This window comes from Physeter macrocephalus, chromosome 14 (assembly GCF_002837175.3).
Source record: "Physeter macrocephalus isolate SW-GA chromosome 14, ASM283717v5, whole genome shotgun sequence".
Lineage (NCBI taxonomy): Eukaryota > Metazoa > Chordata > Mammalia > Artiodactyla > Physeteridae > Physeter > Physeter macrocephalus.
Genome location: NC_041227.1, coordinates 107,885,271 through 107,908,775, shown reverse-complemented (window position 1 = coordinate 107,908,775; position 23,505 = coordinate 107,885,271).

The following is a 23,505-nucleotide window of genomic DNA, read 5'->3' as shown; positions in this document are numbered from 1 at the left end:
TGAGAATCTCCTAACTGAGTCTCTGAAATAACCTGTCTACTCAAGTGGGAGAGAAGGGGCTGCTGGAACAAACAAAGCCCAGAATTGTGCCAAAGGCAAATGCAGAGGCATTTTCCCTGTTGAGTTTCACTACTGCCTTATGCTTCCTGGAAGCACAGTGTGGTTGTTAACACATCAGAAAGACTGGGGGGCTTCCCTGGTGGCGCAGTGGTTGCGCGTCCGCCTGCCGATGCAGGGGAACCGGGTTCGCGCCCCGGTCTGGGAGGATCCCACATGCCGCGGAGCGGCTGGGCCCGTGAGCCATGGCCGCTGAGCCTGCGCGTCCGGAGCCTGTGCTCCGCAACGGGAGAGGCCACAGCAGGGGGAGGCCCGCATACCACACACACACAAAAAAAGACTGGGGGTCACAAAGAGGAGGAAGAGCTGGAACACTCCTCAGTAAATACTTTAAGTGCCCCAGGGATTGAGGGAAGTGCCTGTAGTGAGTGAGACTGTTTACCAAACAAAGCTTATATCATCACATTTTCATACTTTGCCTGGCTCCGGCTATGTGAGCTACATAAAAACTCATTCGACTGTAGCATTCCCTTGCTCCACTGGTTTTAATTAAACTTGCTTTGTGCTTAGGAAATTAGCAAACTATCTACAGTAGAGAGGAGAAAAACATGGGTTATTCACATAGGTAGATTTTTCCCTTTAACTCACACAGCTCAAATGTCTGTCATATTCAGTGATTCTGGTGGCTACAGCACAGTGTCAAATCCTTTAGCAGTGTCTGCTCACCATGCCTGTGGAATGGAATTGCCACCTAACTCTAGTGCACGTGATTGATGGCATCAGAGAAGAAGGTCACTGGATTCTGACCTTTATCAGAGATCTGTCACTCTGTAAAATGGCCCCACAACAATGAGTACAAACAACAGATCCCCTTGTTGGAGCATCTGAGGCAGTGGCCTGGGAATTTCCTGGCCTTTCCAGTAATACTCCATTTCATGTGCAAATGACTGGCTGGTGTTAGAGAACAAACTACCTTTCATTCGTCACAAAGAAATAACATTATCTGCTGAATTGTCAGGCATGAAAAATTCTTTGGTGGCAGCAGTATGCAATATTTCAGGTAAGAGGTAAGGAGAATCTGAGAGTGAAAAGAAAACAAAACACTTCTTTTCAGAGACTGGGACTTGATTTTATTTCACTTAAGGGGAAAACACAACACTAATAAAAAGTGATTAAGGCACATAACAAAATTGATTCTAGACCAGAAATCTGAAACTCCAGAGGCCTCAAGACTGTTTGAAGGCAAAAATGATTTGGTGACATGTGCTCTTAAAGTCACAGAAACTGCAAATTGCTCTCCTGCAGCAAATCAGACTTGCCCACAATCACAGAAGACCACAACCTATGAAATGAAATGCCAAAGCTTTCAGAAAAGATGACCATCCATTAATTACTTCCCTTCCATACTTACTACTTCTTGGATTCCTTGAATAATTTCTTAATTCACTCATTATACTCTTTCTCTTCCCCAGTCTCCTCTTCCTGGAATATTCCAATGCCTTCTTGCCATTGCATGTCCTTTGTCTGGATAAAAATTTTCCCAAGCAGGGCAGCGGTTTTTGGTAGATTTGGGGACTTCAGATGAGCCTTGTTCTATATTCATGTGACATTGCTATCCCTAGTTCATAGCAATGAGTCAAGCAGCCTTAGGGTGGGTCCTAGGTCTGACTGATTAATGAGTCATAATGGTCATCTTGGAGTTTCATGGAGTAATACCTAGAAGCTGCTCAAGAAGGTCTCAAGGTTTGAGTCCTAGCATTCCAGTATGAGTTACCTATGTGTCTTGCCTATGCATTTGTCTTCCATTTGACATGTTTGCTTCCTTATATCTGGATTCCTGTTCCTGAGCAGATGGTGTATTTCCAATTTTTGGCACAAATTGTATCAAAAATGTCACCCTTTACCTCGCTCAAAGCTCTGGAAAGAGACAGGCATGCAATTTTGAGGTGAGTAGAAAGTGCTATCTCCAAGGAAAGGATACATTGCCTAAGACAAACACATGTGAAGTGAATGCAAACTAGTATATAAGATATATTTCAAGGGGCTCTAATCCCAACATTCCCATGCCTTAATGGGACATCTCTTTATCCTTCACATTCTACTTTGCTTAATAAATATTTACATCTATTTTAAGTCACAACCTAAATATTACATCCTTGAAATGGTATTCTCTGACCACTGAGTCAAGAATAGAATCGCATATTGTATTCTTTCACGTCATCCTAATCATTTCTCCCTTTGTAGTCTTTTCTGCAATTGCAGACGTGGATTTTCAACACTTCAGATGGGAAAAACCTGCCTGTTTTGTTTACTGCTGTATTCCTGCATCTATCATGATGGCTTGCCTATAATGAACAAATATTTTGTTAAATGAATAAATGAACAGATTAAAATGCAAATAACTCTTAGAGGAGGGACACACAGATATTCAAAACAATAATATCACCTTCCCTAGGAGCAGGTTCTCATAGGAAGAAAGCACTATCTCTAAGGGTGGAGGACAAGGACCATTTGGGCTGTGGCTAGAGTGTCTTACCTATAGCAATCTCTGCCAGCAAATCACTTTACCCTCAACACTATTTACTTATCAGTTAGCTAGGGTTGTTATAAAAATGGCATAACCAATGCACGTGGAAGTACTGTGCATTATACTATATCAGTTATTATAAGGATGCTTCCTTATTCTGACTTTTGGCTCTTAATCCCCAGAAGTGTTGGGGTCTAAATGATTAGCTCCAAAGACTAGTCACAGTTAGCTAGAGGGCTACAAGTTGAGAGTTAGGTGTCCTTCTCTCTGGTTGTTTGAAATTAATATTTTAGAGTCCCTTGTCGAGTATGGGGAGCTAAGTGTGTCATGGCTGATAAAGGAAACATCACTAAAGATGATTAAAGTTTATGCCACAAGGGAAAGAGTTTTGAAGCACCAAAGACATTGAAAGTTTGACCACAAAACCTTGAAAAAAATTTTTAAGAAGAAAAGCTTGAATCCAAAGTTAGGTACATGATAAAGAAGCAGAGAACAACAATTCATCACAAAGAAGTTTTCTGAGGTCCAGGTCTTAAGAGTATCATTGTTAAAGTGATAGGTACCCTGACCTGGACTACATGGGGCTGAAATAGTCTTTATTCACAATGGCTCAAAACTTACATATTAACTCCCCGAATTTGGGCCTTCCCAAGACCACATGCATGAAGAACAAGAATGAAAAATGTCTTCTAATATTTCTCCTCACATCTCAGCAAATTAAACATACAATTCTTACTTATTTAATGCTGGTTTTCAGGATATGTCCACCTCATCCATTTCTGTGTTCTTAAAACATCATTTGAAATTGTATGGAATAGGAAGAGATCTAACTGATAGGAAAGGTATAATATAATGGTTAACAGAGTAAAGTTACCTTAGAACTTTGGACCACAACTCAATTAGGTAATTGACATAACAAGTGCTTAGGGGAGAGGTGCTTACGATTCTAAACCAGGTGTTCAGTGGAAACGTCCAAAAGTGACTTTGTTCAGCAATGGAAGGATTCCCCAAGCCAGGAAAACACATGTGCAAAAACATAGGCATGAAGACTTCTGATTATTGCATATTTCTACCTGTGTCAATAGTTCAGTATGGATTAGCAGAGAGTTCTGGTGGTGGGGGTGTAGGGCAGATGAAAAATGATGAGTCTAGAATCTAAACACAGAATCATATAATAGAGATTATATTTCATAAGTAACTACCAAAAAAGGATTAACACAAGAATAAAATAAATAATGGATGAAAACACTTTAAAAAGAAACAGAATGTGAGAGTATTATTATTATTATTATTATTATTATACACTGTATTAATTAGGACAAGTTAATCCATTCTCTAAAATCTTCAGTTTTAGTCTTTTGTCAAATACAAAAAATAATAACTTTTTAGTGTCTTGAGACTACCATGGAAGAAATTAGATATTTAAGCATTAAAAATGCTTTGACAAATACATACTGTTTTGCACATATATGGTATTGTTATCTATCTTAGGAAAGGATAAATACATCTGGTATAAGTAAATGTTTATCTATATATTTCAGAGGACTTTTAACTTTTAGAGAATTCCCAGGGTCAGGTGGAGGCATCTATTTTCTATTACAAACCAGAGAAGATTGCCTCTTATGGAACTATATATTAAAAAGAGACAAACAAACAAACAAGCAAAACCCAAGAAAAGAGCTTCTAGGCTGAGGCTCTAAATTAAGCACAGGTTGGAAAGAGTCCTGGTCTAGAAGAATGGTCTGGATATCAGATAGAGTCCTAATTTTGAGGTATACTTCACAGTTTCTTTTTCAGCATCACACAGGTATTAGGCCTGAAACAGATCAAGATGAGTGGGGAGGATACTCCAGCCCTTCATCATCTACTAAGCTACTAAGCTCTCCACTTTTCCCAGATTGTTCTTGTGGAGTTTGCACTTGTTGTACTAATCCCAAAGAGAGTCTTATCCACATGGTACTAACTTGTGAAATGACCCTCCTCAGCATTTTCTCAAATTTTCTAACTCTATTTTCTGTTTGTATATATATTTTTTATCTCAGTAGGAAAATTCAACACCAATGTTCAAATTTCTTTGTTCAAATGGTGGGCATATCTGGAAGATAGGTTCTTCTGTGATTCCTGCCTTTGTGTTTTCTAAACAAACAAACAAAAACAATTGCTTAATCCAGAAGAGAATAATTCAGAGAAACTTAAGCTTTTTGGTTGGTGGAAAAGATTTATTGAATATTTATGATGATAGCCCCAAACACTAAAGGTGATCCCAAACTCAGGTGTTTTACTGGAGGAACAAAAATATACTCTTGTATTTAAAAGACCTTATGGATACTGAAAAAATATACAGTCTCATTTACTCCTCACCTTAAAACTATGAGGTAAAAAGTATCTTGAAGATGAAGAAATTTAGGCTTAAAGAAATTAAGTAAATTTCAAGATCATATAGCTAATTATGTGACAAAGATGAGATTCCATCTCAAGTTTGACCTATTCAAATCCCATGACCTTAGCTATTAGGCTAAACAACATTTACTCAAATAAAAAACTAAGTAAATAAAACATCTTACCTCTGATGAATCTCGTGCTTTATATTAAGGTAGGAAGCAAAGCTTACTATCATGATATCATGATGAATATCATGAACAGATTGAATGATATTCAATCATGATATCATGTGGCTTGTGGGAAAAATTTTTGAGTAGGTAGTTGAGCCATTTACCAGGTTACCTAGAGTTAGGTCTTACCTAGGTAATATTTATATTTGGTTGAACTGCTACTGGTTCTTAAAAAAAAAGATCCATCCATATCTGTGAACAAAAAGATCTCAAATCCAAACAAATTGTGTAGGGGTTATCCACCTTTTCCATTATCCAATTCCAAATTCAACTTACTAGTGGAGTTTTTAGAGCCAGGTCTAAAAATCTTTCTCTTAAAATTCATCAAGTTTTTCAGAGGTAATTAAGTTATTAAACTACCTATTTATCAAAACTTATCAAAATAGAAATGTATGTCTCCTTATATACATTAATTCTTCTAGGAGTTCATTTTCAAAAAAAAATTACACATATATTTCAAGATATATAGAGGGATGTTCATCAAAGTGTTGTTTAAATAACCAAAGACAAAAAAACAATGTAAAGATTCACCAGTGGGGAATGGTTGAAACCATATTTCTCATGCATTACTATGTGCCAAGCACTATTTTGGGCCCTGGAGATATATCAATGAAAAGAGCTGACGTTCTATAAGTGATGGTACATCCGTATAATGGCAAACCATGCATCCATTAAAGAGCATTCGTCTTTCTGTTCTGGTGGTCTGAACACTGTGTTTAGTGAAAAGGAGAACCAAGTTAAATAACAATTTTTATAATCATCTGTCTGTGATATTGAATGTGTGTGGGGGTGTGGGTGTGGTTATGTATATGTGTGTGGGTGTGGGTTTTTTCTGTTTGTTTTAGGTTGGCCAAAGTTGGGGGGAGTGCTCCTCTTTCTGGGGTAAACTTTATTTTGATGCTTAAATCACAATGAGATGAAAATTTCCGGACAGCAAGAGATAGAATACTTTCAAAGAATTTCATGAAAACTTTATTTTCTCTCAAATGTGTAGAACAAAAAAATAGATATTACCAACTCTACTTCTTGGCTTCTTCCCATTGATGGGAAGATCAATCATTTCATTGTTCTTGGGCTTTTAATTTGGTATTCATCCCTGATGACACATGACAGAACTGGTACCCATAGCTTATAACTAAATCAAGTCACCAGAGGGCTTGACTGGGTCTGGTCCCAGCACAATGCGGGTAGGTGATGCAGGTGGTTGTCCAGTCAATATCCTGGACTTTCTGCGGATTAGAGTAGATGGTCTCAGGCAAAATTCAATCACACCCCCTCTATGCTGAATTCCATTACAACTTGCCCGGGTTTAATTTTGTCTTCAGAAGGGTGAGTTTGGTCCTATTTAGTAAGACGTAAAGATCAAAAAAGAACAAGGAAGCAGGATTCTTAAAACAAACAAACAAAAATAAACCCTAGGGTTTGAAGATGTACTTCAATCAATTGTCTTCATGTCATTATGCAGATGAATCAGAGGAAAGTGTCCAGCAAACTTGTTTGGCATATCTTGCTTAGGAGCAGTGATCATACTCTATCTCCCTCTAATCACTGTCTACAGAAGGAAACACCATTGTGTGGCTGTTTGGCAGTATGAAAGGGCTGGTTTCTCAGCACCACTCTGGAATTTTCTTGAGAATTTTCACTCTGTGTGTGTGTCCGTGTGTGTGTGCGTGTGCGTGTGTGTGCGTGTGTGTGTGTGTGTGTGTGTTGTTCGTAGAAATGTTTCCAGTAGTTGCTTCTGTGGAGTGGGCCTAAGGATTTAAGGTTTTGTTTGGGAAGGAGACTACATTTTTACAGTCAGCTTTTTATTTTGTAATAGTGTCAGATTTACGGAAAAGTAGCAAAGATAATACAAAGTTTTCATATACCCATCATCCAGTTTCCCCTTTTTTTCCCATTTTTTTTTATTGTGGCAAACTGTACATAATGCAAAATTACCATTTAAATAATTTCTAAGTATACAGATCAGTGGAATTAAATGCACCCATGTGTTGTGCAGCCATCACTACCATCCATCTCCATAACTCTCTTCATCTTGTAAAATTGAAACCCCCATTCCCTCATCTCCCCAGTTCCTGGCAACCACCATTCTACTTTCTGTCTCTGTGAATGTCACTGCTCTAGGTATCTCATATAGGTAGACTCATACAGTATTGTAACATATTGTAACATATGTCAGAATGTCCTTCCTTTTTAAGGCTGAATAATATTCCATTATATTTATATGCTTCATTTTGCTTATCCATTCATCCTTTGATGGACACGGGTTGCATCCATGTTTTAGTTATTGTGAATAATGCTGCTATGAACATGGGCATACAAGTAACTCTTAGGGTTCCTGCTTTCTATTCTTAGGGTTCCCGCTTTCTAGTCTTCTGGTTATATACCAAGAAGTTGAACTGTTAGATCATATGGTAATTCTATTTTAAAAATTTTGAGGAATTACCACAAGTGTTTTCCACAGCGGCTGAACAATTTTTTATTCCCACCAGCAATTCAAAAGTATTCTAATTTCTCCACATCCTTGCCAACACTTTTTACTTCCTGTTTTTTGATAGGCCCTTATTTTTAACATCTTTCATCACTATGGTACATTTGTCACAACCAAGAAACCAACATCAGTACATTACTATTAACTAAACTCCATTTTACTCAGATTTCACTAGTTTTTTTCACTAATGTCCTTTTACTATGAGATTACATTTTTACTTTATACTTTTTTGCTGTGACTCAAATTGTTAATCTTATGTATCATTTTTCCAAAGCTAAATGTTAAAATACAAAAAATCCAACCATCTCCAGTTTATGATTGCTTTTCATCATTCAAAATCTGTTCAATACTTATTTATCAGGCACCTAAAATATGACTAAGCCACTCTGAGGAATTGAGAAGAGATAGGTGCAAAGGAAAATGCAGTCTTTTCCCTTAATTTACTTGAAATGCCATTTTGTAAATTATATAGATTTTTGAAAACAAATATTTTACTTGGAATTATAAGTAATTGAATTATGAAGATTACCAAAAACTATGTTTTAATGTTAAAGGACATACATACTTCATATTCCAGGCACTGTGCAAGGCATTTCACATGATTTGCATGCATTATCTCACAACTCAAAATAACTGGTAACAAACAAGTGGATATTATTTCTACTTATCTATGAAAACCTGAGGAACCAAGGAATTGAATGACTTGTATAAGCAAAAACAATATGTAATAGAGCTAGAATTTAAACCCCTTTCTTTTCTTTTTTAAAATTTATTTTATTGAAGTATAGTTGATTTACAATGAGGTATTAATTTTTGCTGTACAGCAAAGTAATTCAGATATACATATATTCTTTTTCATATTCTTTTCTGTTATGGTTTATTATAGGATATTGAATATAGCTCCCTGTGCTATACAGTAAGATCTTGCTTTTTATCCATTCTATATATAATAGTTTGCATCTGCTAATCCCAAACTCCCAATCCATCCCTCTCCCTTACCCTTCCTTTTTGGCAACCACACATCTTGAACCCCTTTCTTTATGATTCCAAAGTCTCTATTGCTTTTCACTCTGCCATGTGGTTTCTGTTAATGAGTTATGCTAGACCACCATAAGGTCAAATAAGTTGACTTTGTTATTTCTGAACTCAAGATAACTGACAAGGCAGGTAAATTAAGGCAAGAAGGCAGAGGACAGCAAAATAAAAAAGGAGATCCACCAAAAGGAAATCCAATGTACACTAATTTTGCACATTTTGCATAATCTCTAATGATCACTTTAAATCAGTGTGCTTAAGACATTAGGAATATAGAACACACTCAACTTCAGTGTCCCTTAATGTGCTGGTAGCTCATAACTGGAACTGCGTTCCATGATGATTTGTTCCCATTTTCATTAAATCTTGGGCTTTAAAAAATTTTTATTCTTCCTACTGTAGATTCACCCATAAAGTATGTTGAGGAATCATATCTTTTCTTGAGGCTGTTTTTTTTCCAGGTACTGTATATTTCAAAGTGATAACCCAGAGGTGCAATAGAGATTAAGTGGAGGAAGATGCATTAAGAGAGAGGCTGCAACTGCAGTTAAAGAATAAAGCAGAGAGAGATTTGAAGAGGAAATAGGCTCTTGGCTTTAAGTGTCATCTTCTCTTAATATGGGTGAGGGTTGGTACTTTTCACCAGAGTTGTATTTTCATGAAACCCTGTGGTATTTATTCACAGGTCTTTAAAGCTTTGAAAGTAAAGACTCAGCTAGAAAGTCTGAAAACTTACTGAAAGTCAGACTTCTCTAGAAGCTCAGCTTTTTCTAGATGGAGTGTACATTTAAGATTTTGTTAAATATTTATTTAGTTTAGGTTTACTCACTATTCTGACTCTGGAGGGAATGTTACAACAGTTACTTATGAGATTAAGGCAGTATAAAAATCTTGACTATAACTATGGCTATTTTACTAAGGAGGCAAGTATAAACCCAGAGTAATCAAATGCCAATGCCTAACAGTTGTATTAAGACAGGAATATGTCTTCTAAATCTTACTACTGCAGATTCTCATTTCTTTAGAAAAAGCTACCCAATGGAAGATTTGAGATTCCTTAAGGTGTAAGGGAACATATAAATAAATACAACTAAGATGAATAAAATTTCTATCTTCATTATACTTTAAGTTGCTCAAGGCAAGGAGCATGCCCCTTTTTTTGTGTATCATCCACTTACCTTGAGACCTTCAACAATGTTCTTCCCTGATGAACCCATTATTTGTGATACAACACGTACAACAGGAAAGAATAAGTTTATTAATTTGTACCATTACTTAGAGAAATGATCCAAGAGTTTAAATTCAAAATATTTAGGTTCTGCTTTCTAGCAGTTATTCAGTAATCTATGATTTCTGAAAAGTAATTTACAATACAGAGTTGTGATGACATGAGAGAATATTTTAAAAAGTATACACCAATATATAATGTTTTGTTATGAATAGTCTAATATATAGTTCAATAACTTAGCTAGCCCTTTGTTACTTGATTATTTGTATTATCTCTAACCAGAGTATGGATAACATTACAATTATTGTATAACAGGTTAAACCAGAGCCTAAGGTGTGTGATTTATCAAACATTATTCTGGTCCCAAAGGAGATACACATTTCAACGCAAACACATAACACAGAATTTACTTATTAGTAAGAAAGCTGGTTTACAGTTAATACATCAGATTTAATCTGGTTTTCAGATTAAAAGGTGTAATAAAGCTTTAATTGCTTTTCTTCCAAGGTGAGCTTTAGAATGAGATAATTCATCCCTGAAAACTTCAAATGGTACATAATGATAGTTAGCAGTTCACTCACTTTACTGTGTATAATTATCTACTCTGTCCCTAGCCTTTGCAAGACAGGCCATTATTTTAGGATGAATTATCCCAGATGCAGACCTTGAGCCAAGGATTTGAGTGCTAGTGATTTATAAAGTAAATGCTCCTAGAAGAAGGATAAGGATGGTAAGGGTGGGGGAGAAGCAGGTTACAAATGGGGAGTAAGCCAAGAAAGCGTGCAATGTCAGAGGAAGTTTCATCCTCAGCTCCATCCCACAGGGAGCTATATCCCAGAATGTGTGTCCCGCAGAGGCAAGGGAACACCAGGCAGTCATTGGCTGCAGGCTGCAGTGCTGGGTTGTGGATGGGAGACTGACTCTGTGGCAGGAGAAGGAGGATCGAGAGGATGGTCACACCCCAGGTGTGGGTGAATCCCGGGGACTGACTGCCGAGTGAGGGTCCTTTGCTTAGCTCAAGAAAGAATTCAAGGGCAAGCCAACTAAAGTGAAAATGGGTTTATTGAAAGGCAGATACACTTTCCAAAAGCAGAGTGCAGGCCTTCTTGAAGAGTGAGAATGCCCCCAAGGTATGGGGGTGGTTAGTTTTTATGAGCTCGGTAATTTCATATTCTAGTGAGTGGGAGGAATATTTTATTATTTGGGGGAAAGGGGGGATTTTCAGGAATTGAGGCAGGACTCATTTTTGTCCTTTATGGTCATCCTTGGAACTGTCATGGCACTGGCACAGGGCGAGTGACTTTTAGTATTATAATGAAGGCATAATGGCCATCTCGATGCAGTCTTGGTTTTAGCTGATTCCATTCAGTGTATCTGGAGGGCTGTGTCTCCCTCCTCATTCTTTTAACAGCTGTGCCCTGTCCCTTTCCTTCCTGTTTCAACTCTGTGGGAGGCAACTTGATTTGGCAGAAGAATCCTCTTTCTTTCAGAGTTTATTATCTGCCTGCCTGAGTCAAAGATCACTTATTTGGTCACAAGTAATAAACTTGTTTAACCAAAATAAATAAACAAACTTTTTTAACGAAAAACATTTTATTAAACTACTGTGTGACTGTGTCATGGAACACTAGATAGGCATAATAGCCTGGTCATACGGGGGACTGAATATGGAAACTAGAAAGCCAAAATAAACTAAAGCAAACTTTCATCTTCTGTCTCTTTATAGGTCCTGGACCTATAAATCCTCAGAATTATCTGAAACTGTCAGTTATAAAGCACCAATAATGATAGAAGGATCTACGGCATTTGGTATATGTCTTATAAAGCATCCTGGAAAGCTACACAAGGGATAGTAATTAGCAAATGCTCAAGTAACCATCAGCAATGTAGATATTCTTTTTTAGGTGACTTTTACTTTGATTCACCTGCCTGTTTATGGGAAGCTGGAGTATTATAAAACCACACAGAAGTAAAAAACAATTACATCTGCTATGTTAAAAATAAGTAAATGGTGGTTTTCTTATAGAAATTATTTTGAGAACATAGTGCATGAAAGGAGAATTAAATTATTATGACATCATTGTGGGTTGCAAGTTGTGAGGCAACAATGTTTCCAAATTATGTTCTGCAGAACACCAGTCCCGAGATGCTCCTTTAATGAAAGCAGTTAGGGGTTGAAATATATGTTGCACACATGTCCTCTTTACTAACTAGTATATTCCTGAAAAAGTTCCACAGTAAAGACAGCTATCTTATCAGCATTTCCTAAACTTAATTGTTCATGATATCTCCTTTTCTCCCATATAATAACTGTTGTCATTGAGTAAAAAATGTGTCTGGTAAAATATTGTTTGACAAATGCTGTGTGATGTTGGCAGATTTCATAGACTACTAGACGGAGGCTCCAATCCAATTTCTACCACATACTAGCTTCAGGAATCTAAGTGAGTTACTTAAGCTGTCTTATTTGACCCAAGATATTTAAATGGTTTTGGCACACTTAACATATAGTCAGAAACATGAGAGAATCTATTAGGGACAAAAATCTCTTACATCTGATAATTTCTGAGATTTTGCACTCCTGTAGAAGGTACTTGTTTTTATCCTAGCTCTTGGCCCAGACCCCAATATTTATCTTGGCCTCCCTTGTGTTTGTAACTGACTTTGATACACATTTCCAGGTCTGTTTAGGGACCACAAATTCTGGGCACAGGGCTGGGGCAGAGTACTACAGAATGTCCACACATTGTACCACTGAACAACAGTGCAGCAGCTAGAACCAGAAAAACAAGCTCCTTTCTCTTGCGGTTACCTCTAGATCCCTCTACCAAAAAAGTCTAACATCCTGCTCACTGAAGAGCAGGAATACTATAGGAATCCAACCCAATATTGAAGAGCAGGTATTGAAGGATAAATCTGGACCTGAGAGGTAATGAATAATAACTGGCACAGTAGTGGCATTTATTGTGGTTTTAATTTGCATTTTTCTAATGACTAATGATGTTGAACAATTTTTCTTTTGTCAACTCTGTATCTTCTTTGGTGAAGTGTCTCTTCAAATCTTCTGTGCCCTCTGTTTTTAATTGATTTGTCTTCTTATTATTTAGTAGCAAGAATTCCTTATATTTTTGGAAAACATATTTTGCAATACATATTGCAAATACATATGGAATACATATTTTGCAAATACTTTGTCCAAGTCTGTGGTTTACCTTTTAATTCTCTTAACTCTATCTTTTAAAGAACTTTTTAAAAATTTTTGATGAATTTTAATTTATTTTCTTATTTGTAACAGGTTACAAATAAGAAATGCTTTGCCATACTCAAAGTCACTATTACTTTTTTTTATGTTGTCTTCCAGAAAAGTTACAGTTTTAACACTTACATGTAAGTCTATGATCCATTTAAAGTTAATTTGTGTATGTGGTATGAAGTAAGGTCAACGTTTGCAGCTTGCATAAAAGACAGTGAACACAATTCTATGATAAAAGTGAAAGCAGGTCCCGGGATAGCTACACAGAAGCTAATCTACCTAGTTTGGAGCAAGGGTGTGCAGGGCTCCAGGAGTGGTATCTCCAAGAGGAAAATAAAGTAATAGAATATCTGATGTACTTGACTATGTTGAGATAAACTTTACATTTTTGGTAAAGAATTTAAGAGAATAATTAATGATAGGGCCATAGAAAACTAAGCAACAAAAAAAGTAATTATTAACTCTAGGAAAAACATAAATATTTTTGTTTTGAAGAATTATATACTCTTGGTACACTATGTGATACAACTGTATGTAATATCTTCTTAGGGAACTATTGATTAAACCATAAACTGTCATAGAACTATACTGGGGAAGTGAAGGAAAGAAATGTCTGCATGTAGGCAAGAGTGTGTAATGTTTGTATGTGAATGCAAAATCCTTCCTTCTGTGGAAGGCTGGCAAGAGATACTATTTATAATTGAAAAGAAAATCGAGGAATAATAATATGAATATATTATCTAGAAATTATAGACATAAATAGTCAAAACAATAATTAAAATAAGAAAGTGGCTGCTAGGGAATGGGCAGAAATTGGGGCTTGGAAGGGGTTGGGCAGGAAAGTGCCATTATTTAAATGTCTATCTGAACTTTTAAGCCATGTATATGGATGAATTTAATACAGGGAAAAAAATTAAAGAAAACTTATGAGGAAATATAAATAATGTGTAAAAAAGGACTTCTTATCAATTAGAAACTTTCAAAAAATTTCCTAACAGAAATACTTGTTAATAAGGGAGATTCTTTACATATTTTTCTATAAATGGAAGAAAATCTAGATAGATAAAATACAAACAAAATAATAACCCACTAATAACAAAATTGACTGGCAAATAAAGGACTTAGTTTGTTAAACTCAGGTCCTAACATCCTGAATTGATGTAGACTGCATGGTAAGATTCTGAGATTTACTCCTTGTTCTCATTCACAATAAGCCTCGATAATTTGCAGCCCTCAGAAGATCAACAGAATATCAATTATTATCTCACTATATCTTAGTGAAAATATTGGTCAATTAAGAAATCTAATATAGAAAGTAACTTTTGGTTATTATTAGCAACAAGAAATTTTTTACTCCTATAATTTTCAGATTTTCCCCTATCTGAAAATATATAATGCTAACTTCTGGTAAAATTAGAAGTATTTAGCACTACTTTTAAAGAAAACATTGTACTTCATAGAGGATTAATTATATGTGAAAAAAGATTTATTTAAAAAAATGTTATCTTCTTAAAATATTTAATAATATATTTGAATTTACATTTGAAAGCTAGGTAGTCTTACTGAAATGTATAACATCAAAGCACTGAACAGATTAGAGGATACAGATTCCTTCTATCATCGTTCAAGCTATTGAACATCAGTAACCAAGGGATTCTTAGGAAAAAAAATAAAATATCAGCATTCTCACATGTGCAAATCATTTCTGAAACTTTATGATAGTGCGGATGCTAAAATCCATTTATATATTATTGAATTTTAAAATATTGAAATGTGTCTACTTAATAAAAGCATGAAATTAGTATTTTTGACATTTTTAAAGCTTCTAATATCTTGCAGTTTCTGGGAAAGAAGTGACATTATTAAAATGTTGAAAAGCTAGTTATTCAGAGTTGACTCAGTCACTTTGCTCCAAGGAATAGATCGCTTAGGTCAGGAAATCAAGCGAGGTGGGAAAAATTCTGAAGCACTACAGAATTAGTTTTCATGGAGAGGTGAAATGTTATGGAGGACCCAGGTTTGTTCTCATGTCTTTGCTATCTAGTCTGTCACTAATAATAATAATAGGCATCCCTTACCCTAAAACTCCACCATTAAAATGATTGAGGTATTTTCCAACCTACCTCTATGTTCCAGCCACTAGTGACTAATTGACTGAGATATTTTGATTGGTTAAACCAGTTTTCATGTAGAACTAGACAGAACATGGCACAAGATCGATTTATATGCTGTTGGCCAGACACTAGAAGAAAGCCATTACAGGTGGTCTTTGCATCAGGCTCTTGGATGTAGTCAGCTTTGGTCAAGGTAGGAGGTTTATAGTATACTAACCATGGTAACCTACAGGCAAGGAAGGAAGAAAGCAATATGGCAGCTACTATGGATTTCTCAAAGAGGAGCATTTAGTGGGCAAGTATCTTTCTTGCCCTGACAAGCAACAAAATTCTACGCCCTTCAAAATTCAGTTCAAATGCAAACAATTCTTATGATCTTTTCTTTATCCCTATTCAGAATTAATGGCAAGCAGTGAATATGCCTATCACATTTTTATGATTCTATATATCGCCAAATTGTGTTGTTTATTATGGTTTATTATTTATGTTGTAAATAATGTAAGATGTTCCAAAAGCAAAGTTCCCAGGCTTTCATCAAGTTGTCTCAATTTGCTTCCTGATTATCTTTTATCTGTCCTCTTTTCTTCATATCCACTGAGAATATGTTAATCCAAGTTACCATCATATGTTTTCTTATTTCAATAAGTCTCCTAACATGCTATTTACCCCTAAAATCCATTATCTCACCTGTGAAGGAAAAACTTAGTTTTTCCTTCCTATATAAGAAAAAACCTAATTTCCCTACCATGTATTTCCTTCCTTACTCATATAAAACACACACTTTTCTTCTGGTCACCAAATGTGTGGGTTTTTTTCCTTACGCTAAGCAATGTTCTGTGACACCAACTGGGTGTTCTAAATTTTAACTCAATTCTCACACTATCTACTTGGAGATAGTGTCAGATCCCACAGGTAAGGGATCAGTCCCCAAGATTGCTCCCACCCTACTTCAGAAGCCAAATGCAAGTGGTAGGTTCCCAGGTTACCCACAACTGTCCAATTTGGCTACAAATCAGAGGTTCTCATGACTCCCTCCTCAGGTTTGATTAATTTGCTGGAATAGCTCACAGAACTCAGGGAAACACTTACTTATGTTTACCAGTTTATCAAAGGATATGATAAAGGATACAGGTGATCAGCTATGTGAAGAGATATATGGGGTGAGGTCTGGGAGGGTCCCAAGCACAGGATCTTCTGTCACCATAGAGTTAGGGTGTGTCACTTCCTAGTGTGGATGTGTTCACCAGACTGGGAGCTGTCCATACCCTGTACTGTTGGGATTTTATAGAAACTTCTTCACATAAGCATGATCAATAACTGACTCTATTTCTAGCCCCTCTCCCCTCTCTTGAGGATGAGGGTTGGAGCTGAAAACCCCAAGCTTCTAATCATGGCTTGAACTTCTCTGTGATCAGCCTGCATCCAGGAGCCCACATAGAAAAAAGATGCTCCTCTTGCTTTCATCACTTAGGACTGTACAAAATTTAAGTAGCCCTGTGTTAGTGACAAGGTCAAAGGACCAAACACTGGAACAAGATATCCTCTTTGTGTTCTTACCACTTAGGAAATTACAACAGTTTTAGGAACTCTCTGCCAAGAACCTGGGGCAGAGACCAACATATGCAGTTAACCCTTGAACAATGCCAGGGTTAGGAGCACCAATTTCCACACAGTCGATAGTCCCCATGTAACGTTAGAGTCGGTCCTTGATATCCGTGGTCTGTACCCACAAATTCAACCAACCTTGGATCGCATAGTACCATAGTATATATTTATTGGAAAAATCTGCATATAAGTGGACTCATGCAGCTCAAACCTGTGCAGTTCAAAGGTCAACTATATTCTATTATCTCACACTCACCCTTATACCAGAACAATCCTTTCTTAAAACCTTTCAATTACTCAAAGATACATTTCTTTACTATCCCATTTATGGCTCTGTAGAGATAGGTCTTTATTTCTCCAGTTTCATCTCCCACCACAGTCTAGCTCACAGTGGTCTAGCCACAGAAACCTTCTTTTAATCACTCATTCTCACCATGCTCCCTTCTGCAATGGGGCCTTGCACTTGCTGTAAACGTGGAATGCTGCTTACAAAGTAAATCACTCTCATCCATAATCTCACTTACATGAGCACTTCCCTTCTAAGGCCAGGACCCAGAAGTGGCACATATCGATTTCATTAACATTCCCCTGCCCAGAATTTAGACCTAGTTCCATGGCCATGGCTACCAGCAAAGAACAGGAGGAAATGTATTCCTTCCCTGGGCAGCCATGTGCCAAGATAAAAATTCTATTACTATAGAAAGAAAAAGGAGAATGAATACTGAAGGGACAGAGAGTAGTTTTCTACACACCTGATTTCTAAGGATTTAAGCTAAAATAATTTCCCGCAGGAACGTGAAAGAAAAGAAAAAAAAATTGAGGTGAGGAATTTAAGAAGCAGGATGAGTACAAAAAAAAATGTTATTTAAAAAATTTAAATACTAAAATATATATTTTTGCCAATAAAAAGGCAAGACAGTGAGACAATAGGTTCACATTATGTTGGTGAATGAAAGGACTCTAAGGCTTATGGTCTCCAATCTTACTCACCAATGTGGCACTCGAAATCCAGAAGTGGTGATGGATGTGCAAGGCACATAATTACCTAATAGCATCACTGAGGTTGAAGTTCAGGCTATCTGCCTCTTTTTGCTTTCCACTTTGCCTTAACAAATATTCAGGAACATTAGTTTCTCCCTTTCACCCCACCAAAAAGATGCAATTACAAATGCGGTAGATGCTGTGGCCATATATTTGTTTTCATCTTTATCATCAAACATATCATCTTCATCCAATAAACATTTAATGAGTGCCAAGTATGGGCCAGACTGCCTTCTAGGAACTATGAATATAACAGCTTTCAAAAACAAACCCAAATCCTCCACTACATGGAGTTTATTTTCCATTGAGGAGAGACAAAAAGTGAATGTAATAGGAAATGTGTCATGGTAAATGGCACAATGAACAGCACTGAGAAAGATAAAGCAGTCAAAAGCGATAGAGACTTCTCAGGAGGAGGGTTGCAATTTAAAATAAAGTGATCTTGGAAGACCTCATTGAGAGGACATGCAGGGGAAGCATGATCCAAGAGAGAGTGGGCAAATACAGTTGTCCTGGCCTTGCTGAGGAACAGTGAGGAGGCTTGTGTGACCACAGCAGTGAATGGGAGATGGGTGAGCAAACCTTAAGAGATCTCTTAGCATTGTCAGAACTTTGGCCTTTCCTTTAATTGAGATGGGGCACTTGCATCCTTAGAGGTTTTTGAGCAAAGGACTGACATGATCTGATTTTTATTTTAACAGATTAATAACACAAAATTTAACTCAATTTACTGCTAATCTGTTCTTGACATTATAACAAGTGTTTTATGTACGTCATTTCATTCTCATAGCTCTCAAAATAGCTTTTATTATCCTCATTTTTACAAATGAAGAAACTTAAGTCTCACAAAGGTTGAATAAATTTCCTCACTAATAAATGTCATTCTTAGGAGCCAATCTCAGATATATCTGTGGGCAAAATCTTCATTGCTATTCATATGGTTTCCTTTTTTTTAAATAAATATATTTATTTATTTTTTGGCTGCGTTCGGTCTTTGTTGCTGTGCGCAGGCTTTCTCTAGTTACGGCAGGCGGGGGCACTCTTTGTTGCAGCGTGCAAGCTATTCAATGTGGTGGCTTCTCTTTGCTGTGGAGCACAGGCTCTAGGCACGTGGGATGCAGTAGTTGTGGCATGCAGGCTTAGCTGCTCAGCGGCATGTGGGATCTTCCCGGACGAGGGCTTGAACCCGTGTCCCCTACATTGGCAGGCAGATTCTTAACCACTGCACCACCAGGGAAGTCCCTCATATGGTTTTATTTCTATCACTACTGTGACAGTTCACTTGAAAGGTTTATGTGTTCTTGCCTCCCCATAAATTTTTTCCCATTATATTCTGTCCACTGATATCATAAATAGATGTGATAAAGAGGAATTCTATTGTGTCATTATGAAGAGTAGTATTGCTTATGATAGCAATTATCACTCATTAGCATTCGATGAAAACAAGCTCTGTGCCATGGCTCTCCTAATCTAAACAGTGCATCATAAATAACATGCCCCTACAATTGGAGTAGAATTTCCTTTTGAATCCCAATAATGAGGCATTTAAATTTATAACTCATTTGCATAATTATATGAGCTTCTCTCAAGTCCCTTTCCTTTGTTTCTTCCAAATCTCCCCTCTTTCTAGAAGCCTTCCTCCATATATGTTAGTTTTCCTGATTTGCATCCCTCCCTAGGCCCATGGCCCCCACACAAGTGTCAGGCACAGTAGTCCCCATATACAAGGAGGATAGTTGCTGGTGGATATTCTGAATGTTGCTATTCTCTTTATTACCATCACCTTTCTCCTAGCTGCAGATCAACCACTAACTTGTGTGGGGCCCAGAATAAGAGTACAAATGGAGACTTCATATTTATGTCTATTTAAAAGTTATAAATCAAGCTAATAAACTAATATTAAATCAAATATGTTCTATATGCTTACAATGACAACAGTAAGAATGTACTTATCTTTTGTTCTTTAAAAATTCTTTTCTGAAGCCTTTCGTGTTTTCATTTTACACATGATTTCAACTTACTCACAATGTTAGATAAGAAATAAAAAAGTTCAATGGAATTGCCTTAAAAGTGTACAAAATTTAACATGCTCTTCAAATATAACAAATGTAAAAAATTATAAAATTAAATTTATTTTCATATACATATTCTAAGAAGTTATTTTATCTAGTCAATGTATTAAAATTAAGTCAAAATTATATAGAGATATATTTTATATATTAATCATATTATAGAACAAACAATAAACATCAATATATTAAATAAGTAAGCACAATCTGTTTTTTTAATTTATCAAATCATAAATATTTTAAAAAACTAAAGCTGTTCTCAATTCTAGCATTCAGTATTCATCTAATTGCATATATAAATACAATCAATGCTGATTTGCAGATTCTGTATTTGCAGATAGGCTTACTTGTGAAAATGTATTTGTAATCTCAAAATCAATACTAATTGTTTTTTGCAGCCATTCCTAGACATACATGCACATTCCACAAAATAGTGAAAATTTGAGCCACCTGAGGTGCAAGTTCCCTCCCAGATGACATCAACAAGGCAAAGCTCTGCCTTCTTGCTTCAATTCTCACACAGTAAAATGAGTACCTTTTTTGCCTATTAAGTCTCTTTTGTGTCAACTTTTTCCCTCTCTCTCTTTCTTTTTTTTATCTTTTAATTGGTGATTTCACTGTTTAAAATTCTTCCTAAGCCTAAGAAGGCTGTGATTTGTCTTCTTGGTTCCTATTAGGAGAAAATATGTGTGCCAGATGAGTTTTGTTCAGGCCTGAGTAATAGTGTTTTGGACCATGAGTTCAATGTTAATGAATCAAGAATGTATATTAAATAAGGTGTCTTTAAACAAAAACACACATAAAACAAGGTTATGTATGTATTAATCAATCAATAAAAGTGTGACCAGAAGCTTGTGGAAACCTAACCCTATATTTCACCTAGAAGCAATGATTCAGTATTGGGTAATTCAGTGTTCAAGGCAATTTTACATAGAACACAACTATTGAAGAAGCATTTTCTGTTTTGTTTTATACAGCAAAGAGCATGTATGTGTTTCATGTGTTAAAGCAGATGTTGGATGAACATCTGTCATAGCTTTTGTGGAAATGATTTTTGGAATATTTTTGGAACTCTTAGTTCCCTTCCATTTAAGCAAAGATAGCAGAATAGAGATTCTAGGTAAAGATAGAAGAATGAAAGTTAATAATTCTATAATAAAGTAAATAAAAAATAGTGAAACACAAAAAGTTATTTATTAGTGGCTGTGAAACAAGAAAAAGGACTCAGTCTCTGCCATAAATTCAAAAATGGTGGCCAAGGAAAGAAACAGAAGATTCTGAAAAGTTTCTTCATCTTAATATCACAGTCCAAAAGAAATACAGGAAAATAAAATTTGAGGCAAAAATCATGAAAATTCCTTCAACTGGCCTTGATTTCAAGGGAAACAAGTACTAACTATAGAATCCAGTAAGTAGTATGAAAAAAAAATGCTCAGAATTTTCCAGGAAACTGCTGTGAACTGGTGAACTATAGCAAACATAAATATCCCTGCCTCCTGGAGTAAGATAAACCCACAGCTGGGGAAGGAGGTAGAGTGAAATGTAGTATAGGATATTTCAAAAACTATCAGGTCTAGCTCCTATTCTTTCTTCCCCTTCACAACACCACAAACCATAGGACACTTAAGTTATAGCAAAGTGGACAAAGGGCAATATTCAACTTAATAATGGTAGATCAGAGGGGAACATAAACAACTGAGATGAAGTCAAAAAAATTTCAAGGAAGATCCACCAACAAAACATCAAAGAAGAGAGTCATTCTGAATGGATATGATGATAAAGTACAGCTCTTTTACTTCTCTCCTGCAACTAAGCTGGCCATTCTCACAACTACTCTTGCAAAGATTATCTCAGGGGAAGGGATGCAATAAGTATCCTAAACAATTTAAAGCTCCATCTATGAGAGTAGATCTTGAGTTCTCAACACAAGAAAAAAAATGTGAATAAGTATGGTGATGGACGTTAATTAGAATTATTGGGGTGATCATTTTGCAAATGCAAATATCGAATCACTGTTTTGTACATTTGAAGCTACTACGATATTGTATGTTGATTATACTTCAATTAAAATAGAAAAAACAAAACAGAACTCCACCACCAGAGGGACAAAACTCAGCTCTACCCAGCACCAGTCCCTCCTATCAAGAAGCTTGCACAAGTCTCTTATATAGCTTCATCCACAAGAGACCAGAAGGTAGAAGCAAGAAGACCTACAATCCTGTAGCCTGCGGAACAAAAAAACACAATTACAGAAAGTTAGACAAAAAGAAATGGTGGAGGATTATGTCCTAGATGATGGAAAAAGATAAAACCCCAGAACAACAACTAAGTGAAGCAGAGACAGGCAAGCTTCAGGAAAAATAATTCAGAATAATGATAGTGAAGATGATCCAGGATGATGGAAAAAGAATGGAGGCAAAGATCAAGAAGATGCAAGAAATGTTTAACAAAGAACTAGAAGAACTAAAGAACATACAAACAGAGATGAACAATACAATAACTGAAATTAAAAATACACTAGAAGGAATGAATAGCAGACTAACTGAGATAGAAGAACAGATAAGTGACCTAGAAGACAGATGGTGGAAATCACTGCCATGGAATAGAATAAAGAAAAGGATAATGAAAAGAAATGAGCACAGTCTCAGAGACCTCTGGGACAACATTAAATACACCAACATTCGCATTATAGGGGTTCCAGGAGAAGAGAGAGAGAAATGACATGAGAAAGTATTTGAAGAGATAATAACTGAAAACTTCTCTAATGTGGGAAAGGAAAGAGTCACCCAAGTCCAGGAAGCACAGAGTCCCAGGAAGGATAAACCCAAGGAGGAACATGCTGAGACACATAGTAATAAAAATGACAAAAAATAAAGACAAAGATAAAATATTAAAAGCAATAAGAGAAAAAAGACAAATAACATACAAGGGAACTCCCATAAGGTTATCAGCTGATTTCTCAGCAGAAACTCTGCAGGCCAGAAGGGAGTGGCATAATACATTCAAAGTGATGAAAGGGAAGAAGCTACAACCAAGAATACTCTACCCAGCAAGGCTCTCATTTAGATTTGACAGAGAAACTAAAAGCTTTACAGACAAGCAAAAGCTAAGGGAATTCAGCACCACCAGACAAGCTTTGCAACAAATTCTAAAGGAACCCCTCTAGGTGGGAAGGAGACCAGCAACTTAAAACAACCTTGTACATATATAGACTACTATATCAAAACCTCATGGGAGGGCTTCCCTGGTGGTGAAGTGGTTGAGAATCCGCCTGCCGATGCAGGGGACACGGGTTCGTGCCCCGGTCCAGGAAGACCCCACATGCCACGGAGCTGCTGGGCCCGTGAGCCATGGCCGCTGAGCCTGTGTCCTGAGCCTGTGCTCTGCAATGAGAGAGACCACAACAGTGAGAGGCCCGCGTACCACACACACACACACAAATTGACTTGAATAAAGGTAATTAAAAAAAAAAA